Source organism: Dermochelys coriacea, chromosome 2 (genome assembly GCF_009764565.3).
Source record: "Dermochelys coriacea isolate rDerCor1 chromosome 2, rDerCor1.pri.v4, whole genome shotgun sequence".
In the NCBI taxonomy this organism is placed as follows: domain Eukaryota; kingdom Metazoa; phylum Chordata; order Testudines; family Dermochelyidae; genus Dermochelys; species Dermochelys coriacea.
In genome coordinates this window covers 20,084,019-20,107,634 of record NC_050069.1, presented here as the reverse complement: position 1 = coordinate 20,107,634, position 23,616 = coordinate 20,084,019, and the positions used below count along the sequence as shown (strand labels likewise).

General features: G+C 43.7%; 1 long non-coding RNA gene across 1 annotated transcript in view; it reads left to right on the top strand.

Annotated features, from left to right (window-relative positions):
• The first annotated feature begins 3,918 nt into the window (after positions 1-3,918).
• Positions 3,919-23,616, top strand: part of LOC119851052 — a 68,048-nt gene continuing 48,350 nt past the window's right edge. Inside the window, exons 1-2 of the long non-coding RNA XR_006278650.1 lie at positions 3,919-4,096; positions 9,599-9,975. This is a non-coding gene — a long non-coding RNA (uncharacterized LOC119851052). The remainder of the gene's footprint in view (positions 4,097-9,598; positions 9,976-23,616) is intronic.

Below are 23,616 nucleotides of genomic sequence, written 5' to 3'. Positions count from 1 at the left end.
CAACAAGAGAGCAGAAAGTTAAAAGGCAAGCAGTGGTTTTTGCTAATTGCATGCAGTTGAATATGTATTTTTATGATCTGTATGAAGAGCCATTGATCAGGAGGTGGATGTTAGTGACTTGCTCAGAAGATGACAGTCTTTTTGCTGGTCTCATTACATCTACATGAGAAACTTTGATATGCCAGTGGGCAGGCACTGCGCAAGCCTTATCCATGAAGGGACACTTGCACCAGCTTTCTCAGGTCATACAGTTTTTATGTGCTGCAATGAAACTTGCCTTAAGTGTATTTTCCTGGCTATTGTTCTCTCCAATCAATGCAGCCATATTTTATTTATATATGTACACATACCCAATAAATATTTGTGTGCGTGTATTTGTGTGTGATGTAGTTTTGTGACCTTCCATTTTTATATTTTGCATGTTGAGCTGACACAGTAAAATGTTGGGTTTCAAAGTAGCAGCCGTGTTAGTCTGTATTTGCAAAAACAAAAGGAGTACTTGTGGCACCTTAGAGACTAACAAATTTATTTCAGCATAAGTTTTCGTGAGCTACAGCTCACTCCACTGAATGCATCCGATGAAGTGAGCTGTAACTCAAGAAAGCTTATGCTCTAATAAATTTGGTAGTCTCTAAGATGCCACAAGTACTCCTTTTCTTTTTAGTAAAATGTTGGTGCTTATCCTCCTGCTTAAGTCAGAGACCTGCCCATGTGAGCTCCTGACACTGAAAACCTGAGGATGGTTTTAAAGTCAACTTAAAACATCAACTGTGATTGTGATTGTTCCACTTGGGTCAATGATTGATTATTGTTGTTGCTATTGGTGAGAGAGTTTTGGCCTCACTCCATTTCTTGTATAAGTTAATTAGCACCCTCACTTCCACCTTTTCTTCCTTAACCCTGCCCTTTTTCTAAGCTATTAAAGCCAAGCATGGTCGGAAGTAATCCTCCTTATTGAAATATTTAGAGCCTTTCTAAGACCTGGTGCCAGCAAAATAATTCTGTAATCCTGAGAGACTTAGATCATTTAAGCTCTGTGACTGCAAAACACCAATATTAATTTAATGTAAAACTATCTTTGAAGAGTGTGGATCAGCAGGAATTCATGGGTTTTCTTTCAGCAACTGCTGTTCCAAACGCACGGAGCCTGGTTCTGATCACACTCAATAGCGTCATTATTCTTTTGACATCACTGCAGTTTCCACTGATGTATATGTGTGGAATGGAGAGTGGAGTTGGCCAAGGAATCACCAGTAACTAGAGATTTTTGGACCAGAAGGGACCACTATGATCATTTAGTCTGACCTCCTGCATCACATAGGTCATAGAATTTCACCCAGTCATTCCTGCATTTGGGCTAGCGAATATCTGTTAGAAAGACATCCAGTCTTGATTTAAAGATTTCAAATGAGGGAGAATCAACTGTGCGAGCTGCTCTCTCTTTAAGTACTTATGTGGCTGTGATTAATAGAGTGCCTAAATACCTTACAATCATTAATTGATTTCATTATCAATTCTCCCCTCTCCTGTGAAGTAGAGAAATACTGTCCCTCTTTCACAAACGGAGAACTAAGGCACGGGGTAGATTAAGTGACTTGTATAAGGTCAATAGCCAGTCTTTGGCAGAGCTAGGAACAGAATCCAGTTCTTCCGACTTTGTCAGCTGCTTTGGCCGTTCGACCATACTACCCTTCTGCAGTTATGACTACGCCACATTGGAACAAAACAATGGCTGACACCAAAACTGTTAAAACAAACATTTAAAAACACAGCCTGTTCTAAAAAATTAAAAATAACCAATTGAAATCCTGAAGGAATGGAATTAAGCAACAATGACTGAGGCAGTGGAGACTAATTTTAACTGGTGTTTTGCAATGTTACGTCATGAGAGTGCTGCAACAAACGTCCCTATGCTTGCATGCTGCAACATGAAGCTTTACAGAGTTTTTTCCTTCAGTCCCAGCAGAACTGCAGGATTGTACCCTGCGTTTTGCACTTACATGACAAGTAACTGGGGGACAGGAGGAATTTCTATTTGTTTAGATTTTCTGAACCTGTAGGTTACCTCAGGATGTCTAAAATAAAGCCTCATGCATCAAATCGGAGTTGTTAGAAAGACATTGAAAGGGATAGCCCTCAAAAAGTTTCTCCTAGAGCTCCACCTGTCCCCCTCCCACAGAATGTCAATTTACTTACCAACCAGGAAGGTACTTACCAACAATTCCACAGGATATCTTTCCATCTATGCAGTAATTTTTTTCTCCAGTATCTACCCCCCAAACAACCCCCCTTCCCATGGAAAAATGTGGAAGAAGTTGACACAAGTTTTTTTTTCTTTTTACCATGCTGTGCATTCTGCCATACTAAATTATTATTTATATTGTCATAATCCAAGAAGCTGTAGGGACCGACCAGGACTCCATTGTGCTAGGTCTTGCACAAACATTTCCTTTGCTCCAAGATGATGGGTCAGACCCTCAGCTGGTGTTAATCAGCCTGGCTTTCTTGACTTTAATGGAGGTGCACTGATCCGCACCAATTGAGGATCTGGCTCCATATCATGTTGCTCAAGAAACAAAACGTGTCGTCTGATTTGATGGGGTGTTGAGCAGCTGTAGAGCCACTGGAAATGGCTGTTGGTCAGCACTGCTGACAGGCAGGCCTTCCGCCCCTTTTAGGGTAGTGCAGTCCCATAGCTCTCCTGCATTTGAAACCTTTCCACAAATCCTGGGTTTTTTTCAGTCTTCCTAAATGTCTCGCTATTTTCTCCCACATTTTTTTTTAAAAGAGATTTTAGGGTTTTGTCTCAGCCCTGCCTGTTTATTTTTTAAATGGACTTTAGGCAAAGAGCGCTGTCTACATTTCTAATTTTAATGATTTCATGTCCCTGTCACCTTCGTCCATTTCACAATACCTTTCATTATGTACGTATGATGGAGGGGCGAAGGTAGATCGTGTGACTCTCCAATGACATACATTGCCCTTTACTGCCTCTCCCCAACTGTACCAGCTAGGTCATTGTTCTCTATTGAGGTCATGTCAGACCATACCCGGTATTTTCTACCTGGATGTACTTCTGCTTGGCTTATTAATGAATGGTCAGGCTGTTAATAATGCTGGATGGTGGATAGGGTTTAATTTAAGCTAAGGGTGGTATCATTCCATTGGACCATATACAGGGTTGAATCCAGGCCTGATGTCTGTCCAACCTTAAGACGAATTCTCCTTGGCTTGATCATTCTGATGAGGTTTTTAAATGTACTTTTGTACTTAATACTCACTCAGTATAAGTCTTGTCTGCACTGTGGATTTGTCTCTGTTACAGCCCTCAGTGTAGCTGCACTGGTGCAAACCCCTAGTGTAGAGGGATAATTCCTCTGTTTGCACTGGTAGAGTTTAATTCAGCTTGAGACCAGTGAGAGTTCCACCGGTGCAGACAGGGAGGTGTGAAAAAAGGATTCAGGTTCTTTCACCTACTCCTGGGGAGCTGCTGTGCTCTCCATCATGTGTCAGGGTTTAGTACTGTAGGATCACCTTGTTGGGGTTATCAGCATGTGATGTTCTTAGAGGGGAAGGGCAATTTCAGGACAGCTCAGGTCCCTGGTGCCAGGTGCGGTATTACTAAAAGTGCTGGAGTTTTCTCTCTGATTGTCACTGTGTCCGCATCTGCAATGGAACCATTGTTACTCATTGAGAGTGGAGTGAGAGTGGTTATTGAGCAGACTGGCTCAGGCTGCCTGACAGATGCTGATGATCAGAAGGCGCAGAGTTCTCCAGCCCACCTGTGAACGCACACTACAAACCCTTGCTTGACTTTTGTATCTGTTTTAAGTAAGTCGTGGGTGGGTGGGTGGGGGGCAGAGCTCTGCTCACCATAGAAAAGCAGCACTCTGTTTACCTCTCTCTGCCTCAAGGACTTCTAAAAGCGGCGAGGATCACCACTAATTTTTGACAAGCAGAAGCAGCCAGTTTCCAAGTCAGATTCGTCTCAGGAGCCTTGTCTGCAGCCCACTGAAGTCTTAACAGGCAGTGATAACATGGAGACTGGTCCGGAGAGCTGCTGATCACCCATCCCTCCCAGTAAAGTCACACAGAGGTCTGTGGGCTTGCACTGCTTTGAATCAGCCTCATATATTGCCATTGTTTCATGTTACACTGTGGCTTGTACAGTATGTGCTTTCCAAAGATGAGTGAGAGTGTGGGCGGGGGGAGGAAGGGAGCTCCATGTCATGAAGCTGCAAAACTTTTGGGGGTGGGGTGATTTTTCCGTGGGGGGTGGATGAGAGAGATGTCATTTGTGGGGTTAGAGATATGTGCATAAAGATCTGTGAGGTGGGCAGAAGGTTCCCTCAGTGCTGTTGTGTACACCCCAAAAGCTTGGGCACCCTTTGTGATTCCTATCTGTCTAGGCACTTACGCAGCACCATGGCTTCTGAGCACTGTCACTGCATCATTTTGAACAATCCTGCTCTAGCCAAGATTTTTGTAAAAATGTTTAACCCTCAAAACTATGGAAAAGACTTCATTCCAGCCCACCTGACTATGGTCTTGCATCAACTGAGATTGATATTGAGGTGATCCCATGTCTCGCAAGCCTGGCTAGTCATAGCAATTTGGTAAAATATGTCTAAGCATTGAAGGTTTTGTACCTTTCCGCCGACATTTGGGGCTCCAGGGAGAGTCTTTATAGATGGTAAAGATTGTCCCTTCAGCTTCAACTGCTGGCCTGGCACATCTCCATGGATTGATGTGTATGAAATATAGAAACCAAAATTACAGGAAGCATCTTCCCATTTAGTGGGTTATAATTGTGTTCCTTCATTACAAAGTTCCCCTCAGCAACTCCATGTGCTGAGGGAATAAGTATTAAAAAGGGGCAACTTTAACAGCGTGTTGTATGTTGGGGGGTATGGCAGAGTGCAAGAGGGTCACTGAAGCAACAGAAGGGTAATGAGTGGGGGGAAATCTGCTCAACATCTTAGGTGTCTACAGAGATGCAAGGATATGGGGAATAAAGAGGAAGAACTGGAAGTATTAGTACTTAAACTAAATTGACTTATTTGGCATCATAGTGATGGCATAAATCTCATGACTAGAATATTTGAATAGAGGGGTATAGCTTGCTCAGGAAGGACAGGCTAGGTAATAAAAGAGGAGGTATTCCATTATACGTCAAGAATATATACACTTGTTCTGAGGTTCAGAAGGAGGTGGAAGGCAGACCAGTTAAGCGTATCTGCAAAAGGTAAAAGGATTAAAAAATAGGGGTGACATCCTGGTAGGGGTCTACTACAGACCACCAAATGGGGAAGAGAAGGTGGGTGAGGTATCTCTAGAACAAATAACAGAAATATCCAAAACACAAGACCTGGTAGTAATTGGGCCTTTAACTACCCACACTTCCGTTGGAAAAGTAATATGTCAAAACACAAAATTTCCAGTAAGTTCTTGGAATGTACTGGGACAACTTTTTGTTCCAGAAAGTGGAGGAAGTAACCAGCGGGACAGCCATTTTAGATTTGATTCTGATCAACAGGGAAGAATTGGTAGCAGATCTGAAGGTGGAAGGCAACTTGGGTAAAAGTGATCTTGAAACAATAGATTTCATGGTTCTAAGGTAAGGAAGGAGTGAGAGCAACAGAATGAGGACAGTGGATTTCAAAAAATAGACTTTGAGAAACTCAGAGAACTGGCAGATAAAATTCCATGAGAAGAAAACGTAAGGGAAAAAGGAGTTCAGAAGAGGTAGCAGTTTCTCAAGGAAACAATATTAAAGGCACAACTGCATGCTATCCCGATGCGAAGAAAGAATTGGAGAAATAGTAAGAGGCCAATATTTTCATTAATGACTTGGATAATTGAATGGAGTGTGTGCTTATAAATTCTGTAGAGGACACCAAACTGGGAGGTATTGCAAGCACTTTGGAGAACAGGATTAGAATTCAAAACAACCTTGACAAATTAGAGAGTTGGTCTGTAATCAACAAGATGAAATACAATAAAAACAAGTGCAATGTACTTCTCTCAGAAGGAAAAATCAAGTGCACAACAAAATGGGTAATATCTGGCTAGGTGGTCATACTGCTGAAAAGGGTCAGGGATTACAGTGGTCAGTAAATTGAGTAAGAGTCAACAATGTGATGCAGCTGCAGAAAAGGCTAATGGCATTCTGTGATGTATTAACAGGAGTGTCATATGTAAGTCATGGGAGGTAATTGTCCCATTTTACTCAGCACTAGTGAGGCCTCAGCTGGAGGACTGTGTCCGGTTCTGGGCGCTACACTTTAGGAAAGATGTGGACAAGACTAGAGGAGAGCAACAAAAATGATAAAAGGTTTAGAAAACCTGACCTCTGAGGAAAAGTTAAAAAATTGTTGACGTTTAGTCTTGAGAAAAGAAGGCTGCAGGGGGACCTGATAAGCCTTCTAATATGTTGAGGACGGTGATCGGTTGTTCTCCATGTCCATGGAAGATGGGACAAGAAGTAGTGGGGTCAGTCAGCAGCAAGGAAGACATAGGTTAGATATTAGGAAAAATTTTCTAACTATCAAGATAGTTGAGCTCTGGAATAGGCTTCCAAGGGAAGTTGTGGAAGTTTTTGAAAACAGGTTCGACAAACACCTGTCAGGGACGCTCTAGCTTTATTTGGTCCTGCCTCAGCGCAGAGGGCTCTACTAGATGAATTCTCGAGGTCCCTTCCAACCCTACATTTCTGTGATTGGGGACGGCGGGGGAGTGAGAGAGAGAATAGAAACATGCACACTTCTGCTACCTGTGTAACGTAACAGCAGAGAATTGCTCTTTCTAAGTATCACCATCTTGACTCTGAGAAGTATGTGAGGGTCAGAGCTCTTCTACCCAATCAAGGTGATACAATTTCATTGTCACCACCAGAGGAAGGAGGATTTTCTTACACTAGCCACAGAAGGGAGAGAAACCCAGCAGCCAGGCAAGAGCAGCTCTCAGGCTTTGCACTGTGAGTGCGCAGAGAGGGAGTGTGGAGAGTTAAGCTGAAACCAGGGCCATGTGGCCACAGTATACATTGTGCATGTTGCAGTTCTGCTTGGGAGGCCTTGCCCTCGTGTCGTAGAGCTGAATGGCGTAGAAATCGTGCTCCCTTTGTGGAAAACCCAGCGGCAGCAGTTGGTGTCAGGCAAGCCTGATGGAGAGATGGCTTCAGACTTTTTCTTCCCTGGGTTGGTTTATATTGTGCTGACACCACCTCGCAATCTCACTGTATCGATATCATTGTTCACCCTCTCATTAAGAGGATTGTGTCAGGGATCCCAGCTGCCCAGCTGACATCTCCTAAGGGTATGTCTTCCGTGCAGTGTTAGAACGAGGTGTAACTCAATTGGTGCCCCTCACCTGACTCCCGTCCGCACTCTCAATTCTCTAGCTTGAGTTCAGTCGGGCTTTAAGCTCAAGATAGCTAGCCAATTGGGGCATGGGGGCAGGTTGAAGATCAAGTGCCACTGAAGCTTGAGCTAGTATGTAATTGAGAGACTCGGTTTAAGTGCAGACCTCACTAGGTGCTGCTTTCCACCTACTCGGAGACAAAGTCAAAAACACCGCTTTGTGCCCGTCATCCAACCCCTCTGCTGACTGCCACCAAAATCAGAATTTCTCTCCTTATTTCTGCCACGTGTGTGGACTTGCCCCTGCCGGCCTCACAGACCGTTTCTCTCTCTCCTCCCTTCCCACTTCTTTGGTTATTTGACAGTGGCTTCCCCTCTGTCCATTTCTAGTGAGAGTGTTACCTCCTCTGCAGGCTTATGCCTCTCCACCTTGTTGACTCTCCAGCCCTTTAAAATATCATCTGTGAACAAAGCTTTGCTCATTCATCCGGTTTCCCCATTATGAGCCGTATGATGAAGTGGTTCGGTTCAGTTGCCATAGGCTTGATCCAGCAAGCTACAGAGCACATGCCGCTCCTGGAGGTTCTGAGAGCCTTTCGCTCCCATTGAAGTAAACGGGAGCAGAAGGCCTTCGCACCTAGCAGGATCAGGAGACGGGTCGAAGCAGACATTCCAGGTGTGAACACTTCCCAGCTTTGGGAAAATTTGGGTTCAAATCCAGACTCAATTTTGCAGTTGTTCCTGTCTCTGGATTGGATCCAACTTCTACAAACAGTGAGGCCAACATCAGCACTGATCCTGGGCAACCAGGGTGTAAGTCAGCACAGGATTCAGCCCACTGTATTTACACCACTACTGTCTGAAATGTATACCATGTACAGTCAACTGTTTAACTCAGGAAAGCCTTTTGGGATACAACTTGTATATAAAGCTATGTTCTTTTCTGTGTACCAAAGCCATTTCAAGTAAGTAAATACCTCCCTCCCTACTCAACATTCTGACTTTCCTGAATTATATCTTTTATCTGCTGGCTTTATGGACAAGAACAAGATTTTCCTTCTGTTCAGTAAAGGCAATTCAGTTCTCATTCTCTCTGGGAAAGATGATGTTTTCAGAAGGATGGTTAGATCAAAGGTATGTCTATACTGCAGTTAAACACCCACGGCTGACCCATGCCAGCTGGCTCGAGCTAAGGAGCTGTTTAATTGAGGAGTAGCTGTTCGGGCTCGGGCTGCAGCCCAAGGTCTGGGACCCTCCTGCCTCAGTCCAAGCCCAAACATTTACACCACAATTAAATAGCCCCTGAGCATGATCCAGCTGGCAGGGTTCAGCCGGGGGTGTTTAATTGCAGTTCAGACGTACCTTCAAGTGTGTAGGGCACCAGACTAGGACCTGGGTTCAGTTCCCTGCTCTGCCACAGACTTCCTCACATTCTTGGGCAGTTCACTTAGGGCATGTCTACACTGCAATCTTAAGTTGACCTGATGTCCGCACTACTCTCCTTCTGTCGGTGGTGAGTGTCCTCACCAGGAGCGCTACCACCCTGGGCTCTCGGCTCCGCACAGCTCCACAGTGGGAGCCCAGCTTCCCTCTCTCCTCCTTGGCTTCTGGCTTTCCTGTTCCCAGCTGGGAGTAGGGGGAGTCGCCCAGAGTCCAGTAGGCTGCCATGTTCCCGGTGAGGAACCAAGAGCCCAGGGGCGCAGCCGGGCTCCGAGTTGGGACCCTGGAGGGCAGCAGGGCTTGGAGCAGAGATCCAACAGTAAGCCAAGACAGCCAACAGCCTATGTAAGTAACGCAGTGTCTACATTGACACTGTGTGGGCCTAATTTTACCGATATAAGCCCTACGCCTCTCATGGAGATGGAGTTATGATGTCAGCGTAGTAGGACACTTGTATTGGCAGGAGCAAGGCTGTAGTGTGTACGCTGACATAGGTCGACATAAACTGCCTTATGTCGAGCTAACTGTGTAGTGTGTAGTGTAGACCAGGGCTGAGTCTCCCTGTGCCTTAGTTCCCCATTTGTAGCATGGGGATAATGGCACTGCCCTACCTCCCCAGGTGTTGAGGACAAATATATTAAGGATTGTGAGATCGCTTTGAGACTTACTGATGAAGAGTGCTATATAAAGAGCTAGGTACTATTATTTATTTTATTTATTACTAATGATGACATGTAGAGGCCAAAAGACGGGGCAATCTGTCCAAATTAAACCCTAAAGTTATTGTCTCTTCTGCACAGGTTGTCGGTGATGGCGAAGTGGGTGCATGCTCTGAATTGGCTTGTTTCATCGTTGGCTGTGAAGCTATTCTGGACTCTCAAGGCACACACACACAGGCTTTTGGAAGGCGGGTGGTTTTTAATTCTATATCCCAAGGATAATCACAAATGAAGAAAAGATGATCTTGGGTACTTGACAATACTAGATAGAGTGCTTGCTGCTATTGGGAGCAATCAAAAGGAGGAAGAGACTGGAATTTCTCTCACTTTAGGAGAGATGGAACATATCAAGAGAAATGGAATGCTTCAGGAACTACACTACAGGAGGAAAACTTGCTAGTTATGTTGCAAAGAGCCCTCCTGGGGATGAGGGCGAGCCATTACATGAGGATCTGCAGGTAAAAAAACAAAACAAAACTGAGGCATCAAAAGAGTAAATGATGATGTGTACAAATGCTTGCTTTTTACTTAGGTGGTTTCCCCAGCTTCCTACAACCTCTGTTGCACTCTCTTTTATGGCTCCTGTCGTTCCGGTTGGATGTGCCCACCTGCACAAGGTAAATCTGGAAATTGCCATGGGCCAGCAGTGACTGTAGTGGTGTTTCTATAAAAAATCATCCAGTCAAGTGGGTCCATGTAATTAAATCTGGTAAAAGTAAGTTTTTTTTTTTTCCCACAAACAGAACAAATTCCGTGATTTTCTTTTATTCCAGTGGAAATAGCTATATTTTTTGGAGAGGAGAGAATGTGCCTCAAATACTCCCCCGCATTATTTGCACCCAGAACATGGCAGCCTTGTGCTAGTGTGATTTTTTTTTTTTAAAGCAACTAGAACAACAAAGTGAAAGTGAGTAATCCATCACATTGTCCGAAGCTGTGAGAGAAGAAATGCAAGGAAAAAAAAACCAGTAGAACAAACTAAAATAGAGGATTAATTTTGTCACCCTTTGTCATCTAACGCAGGGGTTCTCAAGCTTTTTTCTTTCTGAGGCCCCTCAACATGCTAGAAAAACACCAGGGCCAAGCTTGAGGGTGAGGCAGGAGGGTCCCAGAGCTTGGGCTGCAGTGTGAGTTCTAACAGCTACACCACAATTAAATAGCCCCTGAGCTCGATCCAGCTGGCAGGGGTCAGCCGATGGTGGTTAATTGCAGTGTAGACATACCTTGAAGTGGGTAGGGCACCAGACTAGGGCTTGGGAAATCTGGGTTCAGTTCCCTGCTGTGCCACAAACTTCCTTACATTCCTTGAGATCGCAATCTCATTTCACATACATCAGTGAGTAGCCAGCAAATATTTAAAAAATAAACATGCTTACTTCTCTCCTGGACTCGGTTTGGATCAGAGAGCTGAAAGGCTCCGTATCCCATTTCCAAACGCCAGATCAGTTCACTTCCTTGTAAACCCAGTTTCAGTGGTTTGACTTAACTGTAAAAGTCAATTTTGGAATGAAACTCAGCATGCCAGCTCTCAGGCTGGGAATGAACTTCCCCATGTTTAAAGAACAAAAGCATTTGCACATTTTAAATGACAAACACGTCTGTTAAAAAGAGCGAGAATAAGAACTTTAGGTGCTTCTTATGAATGTTCTTGTGTGGCTTTGTGGGTCAGATGTTTGCCACCTTATACTGAGTAGCACCTTACTCTGTGAGTAGCCTCATTGAAAGGGTAACAACTGGCAGTGTTATGGCCCAGTACATCGAATAATGGGTACTAAGTTATACATGGCACTGAAAATGTTTAAGGATCATCCTACAAATCAGTGGCGCTATAAAATTAAGTAATTAATTAATTTTAAATTGTGGTTCTGATCTCATGAGGCAGGAGAGCTCTTCCTGGCTCTGCTACTGACTCGCTGTGTGACCGTATCACTTAACCTCTCAGGTGGCCCCTTTTTTAAATGAAGATAATACTTAACCCACCTTTTTATAAAGTGCTGTCAGAGCTTTGGGTGAACAGAGCTTTACAAGTTGTAAGTATTATTTATTTGCTAACTAGGGCAGGAATATGTATAACACCATTAAGGCTCCGTGTTTTTATTATTCATATGGTTACCGTTGTCTCTTTAGTAGCTTTATGCTCAGAGGAGAGGAGGTACAGGACAGGGAATTCTGTTTAGCCATCAAGACAAGCTTGTATCATTGCTAGCATGAGAATATACCAGCCCCCCCAAATAAGAATGGTGTGTAATTTAGAGCTTATTATTTCATTGAATCAGCTTGTCTTGGTCCAGAGGTGCCCTTAGCACAAAGCAAATAAATTACCCTGCTCATTTGCTGTGTGCTCTGCAGCTAGCCATATGTTTGAACCTGATAGAGATTCTTATCTGACTGGCTAAAATTACCCGGTGAAGGGTTGACATTTCTTATCAAGGGCTTTGCTGACTCAGAGAGAGGCCTTGTCACCCAGCTCAGAGGCATTGCTCTTTGTTGCACAAAGTTGCAGTGCGGGCTAGCGCTGGCGTGGAACAAGGACTGTAGCGCTTGAGAGTCCAGGTTTCATTGGAAATTGACTGCCCTGCAGGTTTTGCATCAGCTGTTGCAGGCGATGGGGGTGGGAAGTGAAAACAAGGAAGGAAAGTATTGGTAAACGTGTTCCTTCTAAGTGGGCGTGGCAGAATTAGATTTTTCTTTTTAATACATTTTTGACCGCTATGTATGTTGTGGTTCATTTGTTTCAATTTGTATCGATTTAAATATTCACAGTTGTGTGACATTACAGGTATTAAGGATTTGTTCAGTTTTCACCAATTTCAATTTTCACAGTTGTGGGAAATCATGGATGTGGCTCATACAATAATTATTTGGTGACACTAAATTTTGAGATTCAAAAAGTTAAAGCTGGCTGTTTTAGCAGAGCTGCTAATACATGCTTTCTGCGGAGTTCATTATAACACATTTTATACACGTTAAGATGGGACTCTGTTTTCAAGGAACCTGTTTTTTTTGTTTACTTGGTATGTATACATTTCAGTTATCATTGATGCAAATATTTGTTTGCCGGTGTGTGTATGCACACAGTGAACTTGATGTTGACCAGTATCTACCAGTAAAAATCTAATCCTGTCAAGCCTGCTGGTAAGGCAATCTCAGGTCCACAGCAAAGACCTCAGTGCCTCTTTCCAAAGCTCACGGTGGGCACAGCATTATGGGGACCGTGGATTCACCCTTTCTTATTGTAGTCCTTTTAGTCTTCTGTTACCTTTTCAATGGTGCATGTTTCTTCTTTGTCTTCTCCTCCTCCTCCCCGTTCCTTTTTGCCCATCTTTGCAGACACCTTCTCCAGGAATCTTTCCAGGCCGCGTGTGTTGCGGAGAGAGAGAGAAGAAGATGATGCTATCCTTCTTTCTTCTATCTGCCCCCGTTTTGGTGTAATTCCCTTTGGTGCTATTCCTAGTTTGTTCAAAGGATGTTGCAGTGCGGGATTGAGGCTCCAAAGGTTGAGCTGGTTTGCTGCTGCAGGTCATGTATTTTCCTGTCTGCTGATGAATCCCTTTTTTCTCTAATTAGGCCCTTTCTAAGAAGGCAGGATTTATCCATAGGAGCTTACAGGTTGAAGTGTAGAGAATGAAACCAATAAAAGGATCATCTCTGTCAAACTTGCCTAACGCATACCTGGAGAAGGCAGACTGTTCGTTTGCTGCTTTATTTTTGCTCTCCAAGAAAACTCTTTACCAGATGAATTACTCCCTTATACGGCTGCTACTCAAACCTGTCCCTTATCGGGGTGAACCTAAGGATAATTCAGTCTCTGTCCTTATTAGGACAAACTTAACCTGTTAAAATGTCCCCTTAGAATCATAGAATATCAGGGTTGGAAGGGACCTCAGGAGTCATCTAGTCCAACCCCTTGCTCAAAGCAGGACCAATCTCCAATTTTTGCCCCAGATTCCTAAATGGCCCCCTCAAAGATTGAACTCACAACCCTGGGTTTAGTAGGCCAATGCTCAAACCACTGAGCTATCCCTCCCCCTTTCCATCTGTACAGGGCTCCTTTCCGCCCAAACGGGGCCAGAGCATTTTGCATGCTTTTGTACACTTTATAAAAGAAGTCACTTCACGCAGCATTTTAAATGCAACCACCTCTGGGGTGGAATGTGTCAGCTGTTTAATGGTCCAGCGCAATGATAAACAACGTTCAGAGGTGAAGAGTATTGTGTCCAGCTGACAAACTGCATAGGAAATTTTAGGTGGGTGGAAGGCTGTTAGCCAAAGAGAATTTAGTTGGGGATAGCATGGTTAGAATTCCTGTGCTTTCAGAAGATCCCATCGGTTATGTAAAGATCATTTGTGAACTGGCCCTTAGCTGTACATTGCTTCTGAAAGGCTGTACCTCCCATAGTATAACACCCCCTGACACCCCCTGCTTCACTTCTAAGTCAAAGGGAAAAGTACTACCTGTTAAATCAACAAGACTGCTTCCTGCAGCACCTGGTGAGCTCTGACAAGATCACAGCCCTTGGTGGTATGGCTGCAGGCCAAAACTGTCTGGTATCCCAGGATATTCTTCACCCTGTTCCTTTTTCTTGGCCACTGGATTAAATCATTCCTGGTGTCAGAGGGACAAAGCATCTGGTAGGTAAATTGTCCTAAAGCAACAGCTACTCAAACTCTTGAAGAGTCAGGAAGTCCTCCCTTGGTGGGAGGTCTTGGTTAGATTGGATTATAAACCCAAAGGAGATCTCATCACCCTAGAATCTCCCCTGGCTTTCAGCTGGGAACCTGTAGCCTGCCTCTTCTGAGAAACCAACACAGCCTCCTCAGTTCCCAGCCTTTTCCATGCCAGGAATCCTTTTGCTCCCAGAGCCCTCCCCTCGGCAAGCAGCCGGGGTCCCCTTCCAATTTAGCAATATAGCAAGGGCAGAATGCTCGCAACCACCTATTTGCAGACCCCAGACTGATAACTCCCGTTGCAGAGTTTCTTCACTCAGCTTTACCTCACAGGGCAACACTGACTCACTACAACTGCTGGGTCCAGTAATACCAAAATGTGCTGAGCCCCAGTCATTTGGTGAGAGCCTGGCTGCCTTCCCCGGCTTGAGCAATAGCTGCAGCACGCAGCTGGCCAAGTGTTTATCCCCTGAGGTAATGTTCTGACGGAGGTTTAGTGAGCATGCACTAAAAGAGACTCTAAATGCCCTTTGTTCTTAGGTCTAATTCCATAATCTGGTTTCAGACTAGTCATACGCTTGTGATAAATCACAATCAGATTGCAGCTCCTTTCACATGGAGATGGTGCTATCCCTCCATCCGCAGCCTGGTGCTCTTTGAGGACAGGCTCTTTGCATAACCACTGTTTTAACACTTGGAAATCACTTGTCGCATATATAAAGTGAAGTTGTACCCTGGAATATGGGCACTGTGAAGTTGCATGATTAGGGCTTAGATCCTCAGCTGGTGTAAAGTGGCATTGTTCCGTTAATTTCAATGGGCTCATGCCAAATTACGCCAGTTGACGATCTGGCTGTTGTATTTCAGGATCAAATTTGCTCAAATATACCCCCCCCCCCAGGGGGTGTTTTCCCTTTAACTGCCAACTGTACACTCTGTGATCTTGAAAGTCATGTCAGTTCTCTGTGGCTTCTGAATCAGCACCCGTAGTAAGTATTCAGTTGAGTATTACTGATACGTTAGTGGCCTCTGTCTGTAATTCACTTCAGTTGAGAGTAGGTTTTTGGTTGTGGTGCGTGAGCAGAAAAGATCACCGCTTGACTCTCAGTTCCCAGGTTGAGTTTGCAGGACCATCATTTTATTTGTAAACTAAGTTGATATTCTCAGTAATATGCACTGAGGCACAGTAAACACGCAACCCACAGCATCCTATTTAAAACAGCACACAAAAACGGCCCTACTGGGTCGAATCAATGGTCCATCTAGCCCGGTGGCCAGCGTCAGATGCTTCAGAGGAAATGAAGTGAGTGACTCATACCCTGTCATCAGTCCCATCTTCTGGCAGTCAGAGGTTTAGAGACACCAGCACATTCATATGATGAGATGATTAAAGCTGTTCTAGCTAACATACAGGATGTTTTCACTCCATGCTATCCCACCTTAAATCTTTGCTCCTAGTGTACGACCGGGTGAGAATCCCCGTGGCTCAAAAGTTCTGAGCCACTGGGCAACTGTAGGGTCATTCAAACACCTTTGCAGGCCACAGCAGCCCATGGCGCAGTTTACCCATTTCAAGCAGAGTGAAGCTACAGCAGTACTGGCTAACCTTTTCTATGATAGGGGATTGCAGTGCTGCAGCTACGCTGATGGCAGGAATTGGGCAAATCACAGCAGAGAAGGCTTTAGGTTGCTCCCTAGGATCTACTAGTACCCCAGTGATGTTTCCATGGGACTTCCACTCCCATATCTTTTCCATCTGTCCCTTGCATCTGTCTTTTAAGCCTCTTAGAAAATTTCTATCAAAGCAAATCTTCAGGGAAAAGGAAAACGGGGAAATTTCCCCACTTCTCATCCAGCTCCTATTGAAAATGCACAGTCCGGTTTTTTAAAAATCCATGGCCTTTGTATTCTATTTTCTATGCTTATCTTGTACATACCAAGAACAATTTGAGTTCTAGGTCTTCTCTGCCAGTTGATGGCCCCTAAAACCTTGTTGATCCCTACCTAGGCCTATCACATCTGTCTCCTGAAAATTTCTTGCACCTCAGTCGTTAGTGCGTAATTACTGGCAGGAATTATTAGCCAACTACTGTTTTATTTCTAATTAGGCTACTTGATGTCTTATCATATTATTTTCAGAGGGGCCACTTATTTTTTAGAAAGAGGATTTTGCTGTAATTACTTACGCACACACTTAACTCTGAACATGTGCTTAAGTCCCATTGACTTCAATGGGGTTTAGGCAAATGCTTAAAGTTAAGCATGTGCCTTAAGTGCATTCCTAAATACTGATGCTCTTTTGAACATTAGCCTTGAACCAAAATTGCATAAATTCAATAGATCTCAGACGGAACTATAAAGTCTAATGACAGTAGCATTTTGACATCTGCTTGAAGCCGTGCATAATGGAAGGAAGCTATTGCGACTCTCTGGTCTAATCTCACAATGGGTATGCAAGAAGGTAGATTCTGTGCAGTGTGGAGGCATGAAAAGTTCACTTTTATGGGGTATCTCAGTTCCTAGGGCGAGATGCAGCATGTGGCAGGTTTGCAAATGCAGCCTCTTCAATTATGGTGCTAAGGATGGACTTTTGTTTTGTGTCGTCCCAACGTCACTGGATATGTGGGCAGTTCAGTGCCATCAAGTCCAATAAACTGCATCCATCTGAGTGTCTCAGGACGAGGCTGTGTGCAGGTCAGTAGTGCCGTGTGCAGGTCTGGTTCTGTAACGCTGATGGAAAAGCAGTAGGTAGCCTGAAGGTTCCTAGATGCTCATGTGCTGAACGCCTCACTTGACCAGGCTTCAGGGTGGGGAAAGAAAGGAGGAAGTTAATAGCAAAATTTTACTTTAAGTTTTGAGACAATCAAAGGTGAGTGGTGGTTTTGCATGCCCCTATTTTGGGTGGCCGCTTTTCAGAAAGTGTTGACCACCCATTCTCTGATAACCAGGCCCCCCTTTAAGGTGTCTCCAGGATAGCACCCCAGATTGCTAGTTACTTTTGAAAATCTTGCCCCAGATGTTTGACTAGTGTACTGATGATAGTATATCACTCCCAAGGACTCAGTGGAATATGGCCCAAGGAGTATAAACAGGAGCAATGGGATGAAAATAAAACAAGAAAAACTTAAGTGAAATAACAGAGGGAACTTGCTAACGGGGAAAGCTATTATTGTGAAATAATCTCCTAAAGAAAGATGTAGAAGCGAAGTTTCCTGGGATTCATAGCTAGACTGAACCAAGTGTTTGACAACGTAACTCAGGGAGCCATCTAGTCCTGGTCCCCAGGGGATGGGCTAGTGCATCTCTAATGTCTCTGATTCATCATATTCCTAAATAATTTACAGGGACTGAAACATGATCATGGGACATCTGTGAAGAATGAAGGATAAAAATATGGGTCTACTAAGAGGGGCAGCTGAGGTGCATTGGGCAGATAGATAATTTAATACCTATTCTTTAAGGGGTTTGTGCAGCCTGGGCATGGAGCCAGCAGAAGCTGCCCTTGTTGGATGGAAGACTTACAGATGTCACTCCAGTCTGTCTTTCCTTTTTCCTTTGGCTTATGTCAGAAAGGAGTTTGTAAGTTTCTGTTGATAGGGATCATGGTGTTTTAGCTGTGATGTGCAGTGCTTCAGACATTTTGGGGCCTGGGACGAAGTAATCACACAGACTGACATTTCTTCACTGCCCTAGATCAAACTTTAGGATGATAAATCATTTGCCAGTGGAAAGGAAACAACAAGCTTGTAAAAATCACTGTCCGGGGGCAGTGGGAGATGCTGATGTCTCAGGTGTTGATAGCGGAACATGGAACTTTGCTCTTTCAGGTCCCTCTGGTTGGAATCCAGCCAGTGCTCATAGGCAAGGCTTGAAAAATGTACCCAGAGGCAGATAATCATCCTCAGTGAATAGCTCCAGTGCTACTTATTGCTCATATCTTTGTCGAGGTCTAGCAGCGTGAAACTGACACAAGTTCCCCCTGTTCGGAGTAGCAGCATGAACATGAGCAGCAGCCTATCAATTTTGCTCTTCTACAGCCTGGCAAAACTGTGAGCTGAAGCAGAGGCACGGGAGCAGCCTGTAGATTTAGGAAGACAGCACTGCGGTGTTTTCATATCTGAAAGCAATACATAGCAATACAAAGGCTGGATATAAATTAGCAATACAAAGGCTGGATATACCCAAGTTTAAATTCTGTGGAAGTGGATAGTTCTCACTCAGGAAAGCCTCCTTTTCTCTCCCTGGGCTATTGGATTTTCTGTGCCCTGCTGGTTGTGATTGTTGAGTTGTCATTAAACAAGGTGAAGCAACTTAGTGGCCTTAGTCCATTTAATAGTGGAGATCTGTCCACAAAACACAGCTGCCGTCAGTTGGCAGTATGGGTTGCCCCTTGTTGGTCACAGCAGAGAGAAAGAGAAGTGGATGAGCCTGGACAATGAACTCCCTTTTTTCCTCTGGAGGTAGATGCTCCTGGGCTGGGTTGAGGCATGCCACAGGGCAGTATGGAGAAGTTTTCTCTCATCTCTGAGGTGTTGCTATTTCAGGATAAACAGGGCCATCAGTCTATCTTCCACCAAATTAATTTGTCAGGCAATACTAGGGGTTTGTTTATTTTTTTGTTTGTTTGAAAGGATCTGTTTGTAATTCTAAATTACATACAAATGTCCATGAACCTATGGAAATCCTGCCTTGGCATATCCCCTGCACTGCAGGTCTCCAGGGAAACCGATATGCCTGGCAGATGAGAGATGGAGTCAAAAGTAATTGTGTAAGAAAGTGACATTTGGTGGCTTATCTCTCCTTGTGTTTTTCCTTGGCGTCTGTTGCTCTGTTTGTTCAGCACCCATTTAAATAGAGAATTTGTTTTCTTTGTGTGTGTGTGTGTGTGTGTGTGGTTTTTTTTTTTTTTTTTTAAATCTTCCAGTGACATAGAGTGAAATAAGTAAGCTATGAATTTAGAATTTTATTATGAATTTAATTTTTAACTTGGGCCCTCCATAACATCCAGTGCAGTGGGTTGGCTCCTTTCCCTGCTACCTCTGTCTTAAAATGATACAAATGGTTCTCTAGTAATGTTTGCTGCTGTAATATTGTGGTCTGTTACTGCACTATTTTTAATAAGGGTTGTTAGCTCCTTTTAAGGGTGATCTGCAAAGACTGTTGAAAATCAAAAGCTGTTTATAGGATTCTGAAGGAGCTGGCCACAAAGTGTCAAGCTGCTGTTTTAAAATGTAACCAGCTCAGTAATATTAACCAGCTTTGGGGGAGTCACGTTTCCTGCCAGTCTGCAGTTTTCCCTTGTTCCCATTGCCAAAGAAACATCCTGTAGGATGAGCAGGGCACATTGCATTCAGATTTGATTTCCACACAGTCATAACTTCCTCCAAAGATTTTCTTGTTTATTCTCAGTCCAGAGGGGTGTGTTTGTGTGTCTGACAGTTTCAACAACATTTCTCATAAAAGCTAGAGATAGAAAAGATTCATTAGATCAGCCAGTATTCTTATTCATGTTCCTGTCCATGTAGGATGAGTCAATGCAGTCTTCCTCTCGTTGTGTCAGTCGAACTTTAACAGATCCAAGCAACAGAGTTTCCCCCACTTTCCCTTGGGAGACTTCTGCACAAGCTCATGCAGCTTCAGGAAATGTTTCCTGATAATTAGCTTAAGTTTTCCCTTAATTTTAATTTAGCTTTTGAGTTAGGTGAGTATTTTAAAAAAATCCTTTAAAATTGCTTTCTTGTTAGGTTAATTTTCAAGGGTGCAATTCTGTCCTCACATAGATAATCTCTCAGGGTACATCTACACAATAACTAGATGCCCGTGCCAGCCGACACGAGTTCACAGGACTTGGTCTGCTTATTGTTGTGTAGACTTCTGGGCTTGGGTTGGAGCCGGGGCTCTAGGACCCTGCAAGGTGGAAGGGTCCCAGAGCTCAAGCCCGAGCCTGGAGGTCAACACAGCAGTGAAACAGCCCCATGAGCCTGAGTCGACTGGCATGGGCCCGCTGCAGGTGTCCAGTTGCTGTGTAGACGTACCCTCATTTACTACTGACTGTCAAATGGTGACTTCCATACCAAAAATGTTTTTGGGACATATTGGAAAATTTTGGTTCACAAGTTTCAAAAAGTTATGAGTGATTAAAAACTGTTCCAGCCAGATGCACTTCTCCCTTCTTGAATGGTTAGAACTTTGGGTTGCTTCCCCAGGTGTTTGGAGTTAGCAGCATGAAAATGAGCAGTGTCTTGTTAATTTTGCTCTTCTGCAGCCTGGCAAACCTATGAGCTGTATCAGAAGCACTGGAGCAGCCTGTAGATTTAGGAAGGCAGCAATGAATGGTTTTGCTGATGGTCTGGGGAGAGCATCTTGTTGGGGACTGGCTAGTGTGTATCACTTTTTTCAAGCCCTGCTGGTGATTTGCTTTTAGACTGATTTGCAGAGATTAAACCTGGGAACAATAGCCACCTCTGATCAGGGTAACTGCCATTTATGGCTAACAGATCTTTTTGATTTTTGTTATTTTACTGTAATTATTTTCACAATACACAGGGAATGGTCTACATATCTCTCTAGTGCCAAAATACAATTGCTAAAGAAAACATCCCTGTCTATTTGTGTTGGAGCCAGAATGATACGTGGCTTTTATGTTCACCATCTTAAACTTTCAAACATTTTCCTGGTGATAAAACACGCTGGGGCAGATTCTGGTCTCAGTTACTCTGGCTTTACACCAGTAACTTTAAAGCACCATAACTAAGGTCAGAAGGAGGCTTTGTTTAAAATAATTAAATAACATCATGGGTGATGGAGAATATGAATTGAGGGCAATGCGCCTGCTTACTTTCCACGTGTGTTTCCACTCACCAAGAGAAATGCCCTGTAATAATGAACTGTTTAGTCTTGTAAAGCAGAGGTTCCATTAGAACTAACAGAATACTCACATAAATACCCTTGCACAGTGATGACAGAAATAGCTCTGGGATGTGTGGGGAAAAGATTTGGGGACCACTTTTGGAATTTGTGTGTCTGTACAGCAGGATCTGATCCTGCACCTCTTACTCTTGAGAATAGCTTTGACGTCAATGGGCCTACTTCTGTGAATCAAAGTTTTAGGATGCAGCCAAAGTTAGCAAAGAATTTATGGATACAAGATGTGTATTTGAAATATTATTTATTATTATTATTATTTTATTATTTTATTAATAATAAAATACTGCAGATATTTGAGGAGAAGGGGATGCAAAACCATGCACCACCATTCAGAGTCCTGTCCTGACCTCAGCCCCGTTGATCCTGCTGCGAAGTTAGTGTGAATGGCACATAGTTGTCCGAAGCCAGAATATGGCCCTAAACTTGGGGATCATCTTACCCTTTTAATAGACTAATTAAAAGTAGAAAGGCTCAGCATTTGGGAATCAGGGTCTTTGCTAGGACACAGAGAATGGGGCAATATGCTGTCACTGAAATAGATCACTGTAGACATTGGGGTTCTCTCATATTATTTGCCAAGTCGCCTAACTCGGATCCCATTACTGCAGCATGTGTGGCCTTTTTGAAGTCTGAGACCTAACCATGGCCCGTTCAATGGGCAGCATGAGGGAAGTTCTCTGTTTGAATGGCATTTTTATGGTTTTAGCACCAGACACTTGAGGAATAGGTCATGCCAATCTCTCCCTCTGCCCGTCCAACCTAGAAGATAGAGCACTTGTGGTTTTTCCCCTTCCTGTGGACTGAGTGTCTGGCCTGGTTCCTTATAAAGCAGGATCTCAAGAGCACTCAACAAACACCCTCCAAAGTGGGGAGAGCCATTAACGGGAGGGTGGAAAGACAGAAGGAGGCTCTTTTTCAATTTCACAATTACAAGGGCATGGAAAGGTTTATACGGGGGGGCTTATTTGTGACATCTGCTCCCAGCAGGTGGGCTGAAAAATCTCCATTTGTGAGGCTTGGCTGGAAGGAGGGGTTTTTACAGTGTCTTGATTGATAACTAGATGCAAATCATCAGATTTTTAAATTGTCAAAAGCTTGCATGGAATAAATGAATCAATTTTACATCCTTATTAATACTCTTCCTGCCCCAAAATCATGCTATTTAAAGAGTGTTATCAGAGACTCGTTATTCTGCTTTGTTGTAGGTCAGTGAACTGGAAGCTAGAACTAGGAGTCTGTCTCTTTGATCACTGAACGTTCTATTGATAAGGAAGGTGGGAACTCAACTGTTTAAGGGAAATATCACAGCTCTGTGGGAATTGTCACCTGAGTTGCCACATAAAAGATGTGAAATTATTTTCAAGGAGCAAATCATTTAATTCAACATAGTAGTATTTTATATTTGTGTAGAGATATTCATCTGAAGATCTCAAAGCCCTTCAAAGATACTAATAAATTAAATCTCACAGCCTTCAAGGTGTGCAGTTATAATCACTGTCTTACAAATGGATAAACTGAGGCACAGAAAGATTAAAAGACTTACCTAAAGTCACACAGGAAGCTTATGCCAGAGCTGAGATTCGAATCCAGATCTCCTGACTCCAGTCCTGTTCCGTAGGCATTAGAGACTGTGTTTTCCCTCTAGTCTGAATCTTCTCTTCAAATGGCTACATTATTTGTAATTGTTTTAAAAAATAAACTAATTTTAAATGCTCCTCATATTTTCCACCGATTGCAGAATGCAGTCTCTCAAATGGAACTAGTTAACCCTGAAGTTCATTGCATGGCTTCGTTCAGTTCTCTGCACACTCACTCGCTCATAAAAGGCATCCCCATTTGGAGTTAGTGACTATCGAATGTACTCTCCTTGGTGTCGTCTTGATGCGGCAGCTGTATAGATGTAGATCGTTGCCTCTGTACCTTGCTTACCAGAGCTAGGTGTTGCAACAACACAGAACATTTCCGGGGTGTCGCTTTACTGACCTTCGAAGAAAATTAACAAGCACAATCTGTCTCCCCTTCCCCCAAGTGCTGAGTCAAGGCTGCTGCTGTATAACTGAGATAGCATCTCTCATTAACCAAAACCGGAAATTAATTAATGGTTGCAAACATCTGGGTGATAGCTATATTTACACTCTGACACATAAATACACTAGCATGAGCAGCTACTGTACAGATCTTCAGTTATCTTTGGAGCTACCCTAGGCAACCAGAGTAGTTGAAAGACAAACTAGATAAACTGTGGAGAGCAGAATCCAGTATAGTTATTAAACAATATGGGGCAGGAGCCTTGTCTTTCTGTGCCTTTGGGTGTAATTACAGTAGGCCAAGCTAAATCCACCCACCACTTTCAACTTCCTGACCTAGGCAGTTGCGGTGGAGCTGAATCGCAACTGTGTTCTGTCCCAGAGGTGGGTGCACTTAAGTGGTAGGTCAAGCAGTTACTGTCTAAAACAGGGGTCTCAAACACGTGGATGTGGCCTGTGGAGTTATTTGCTGCGGCC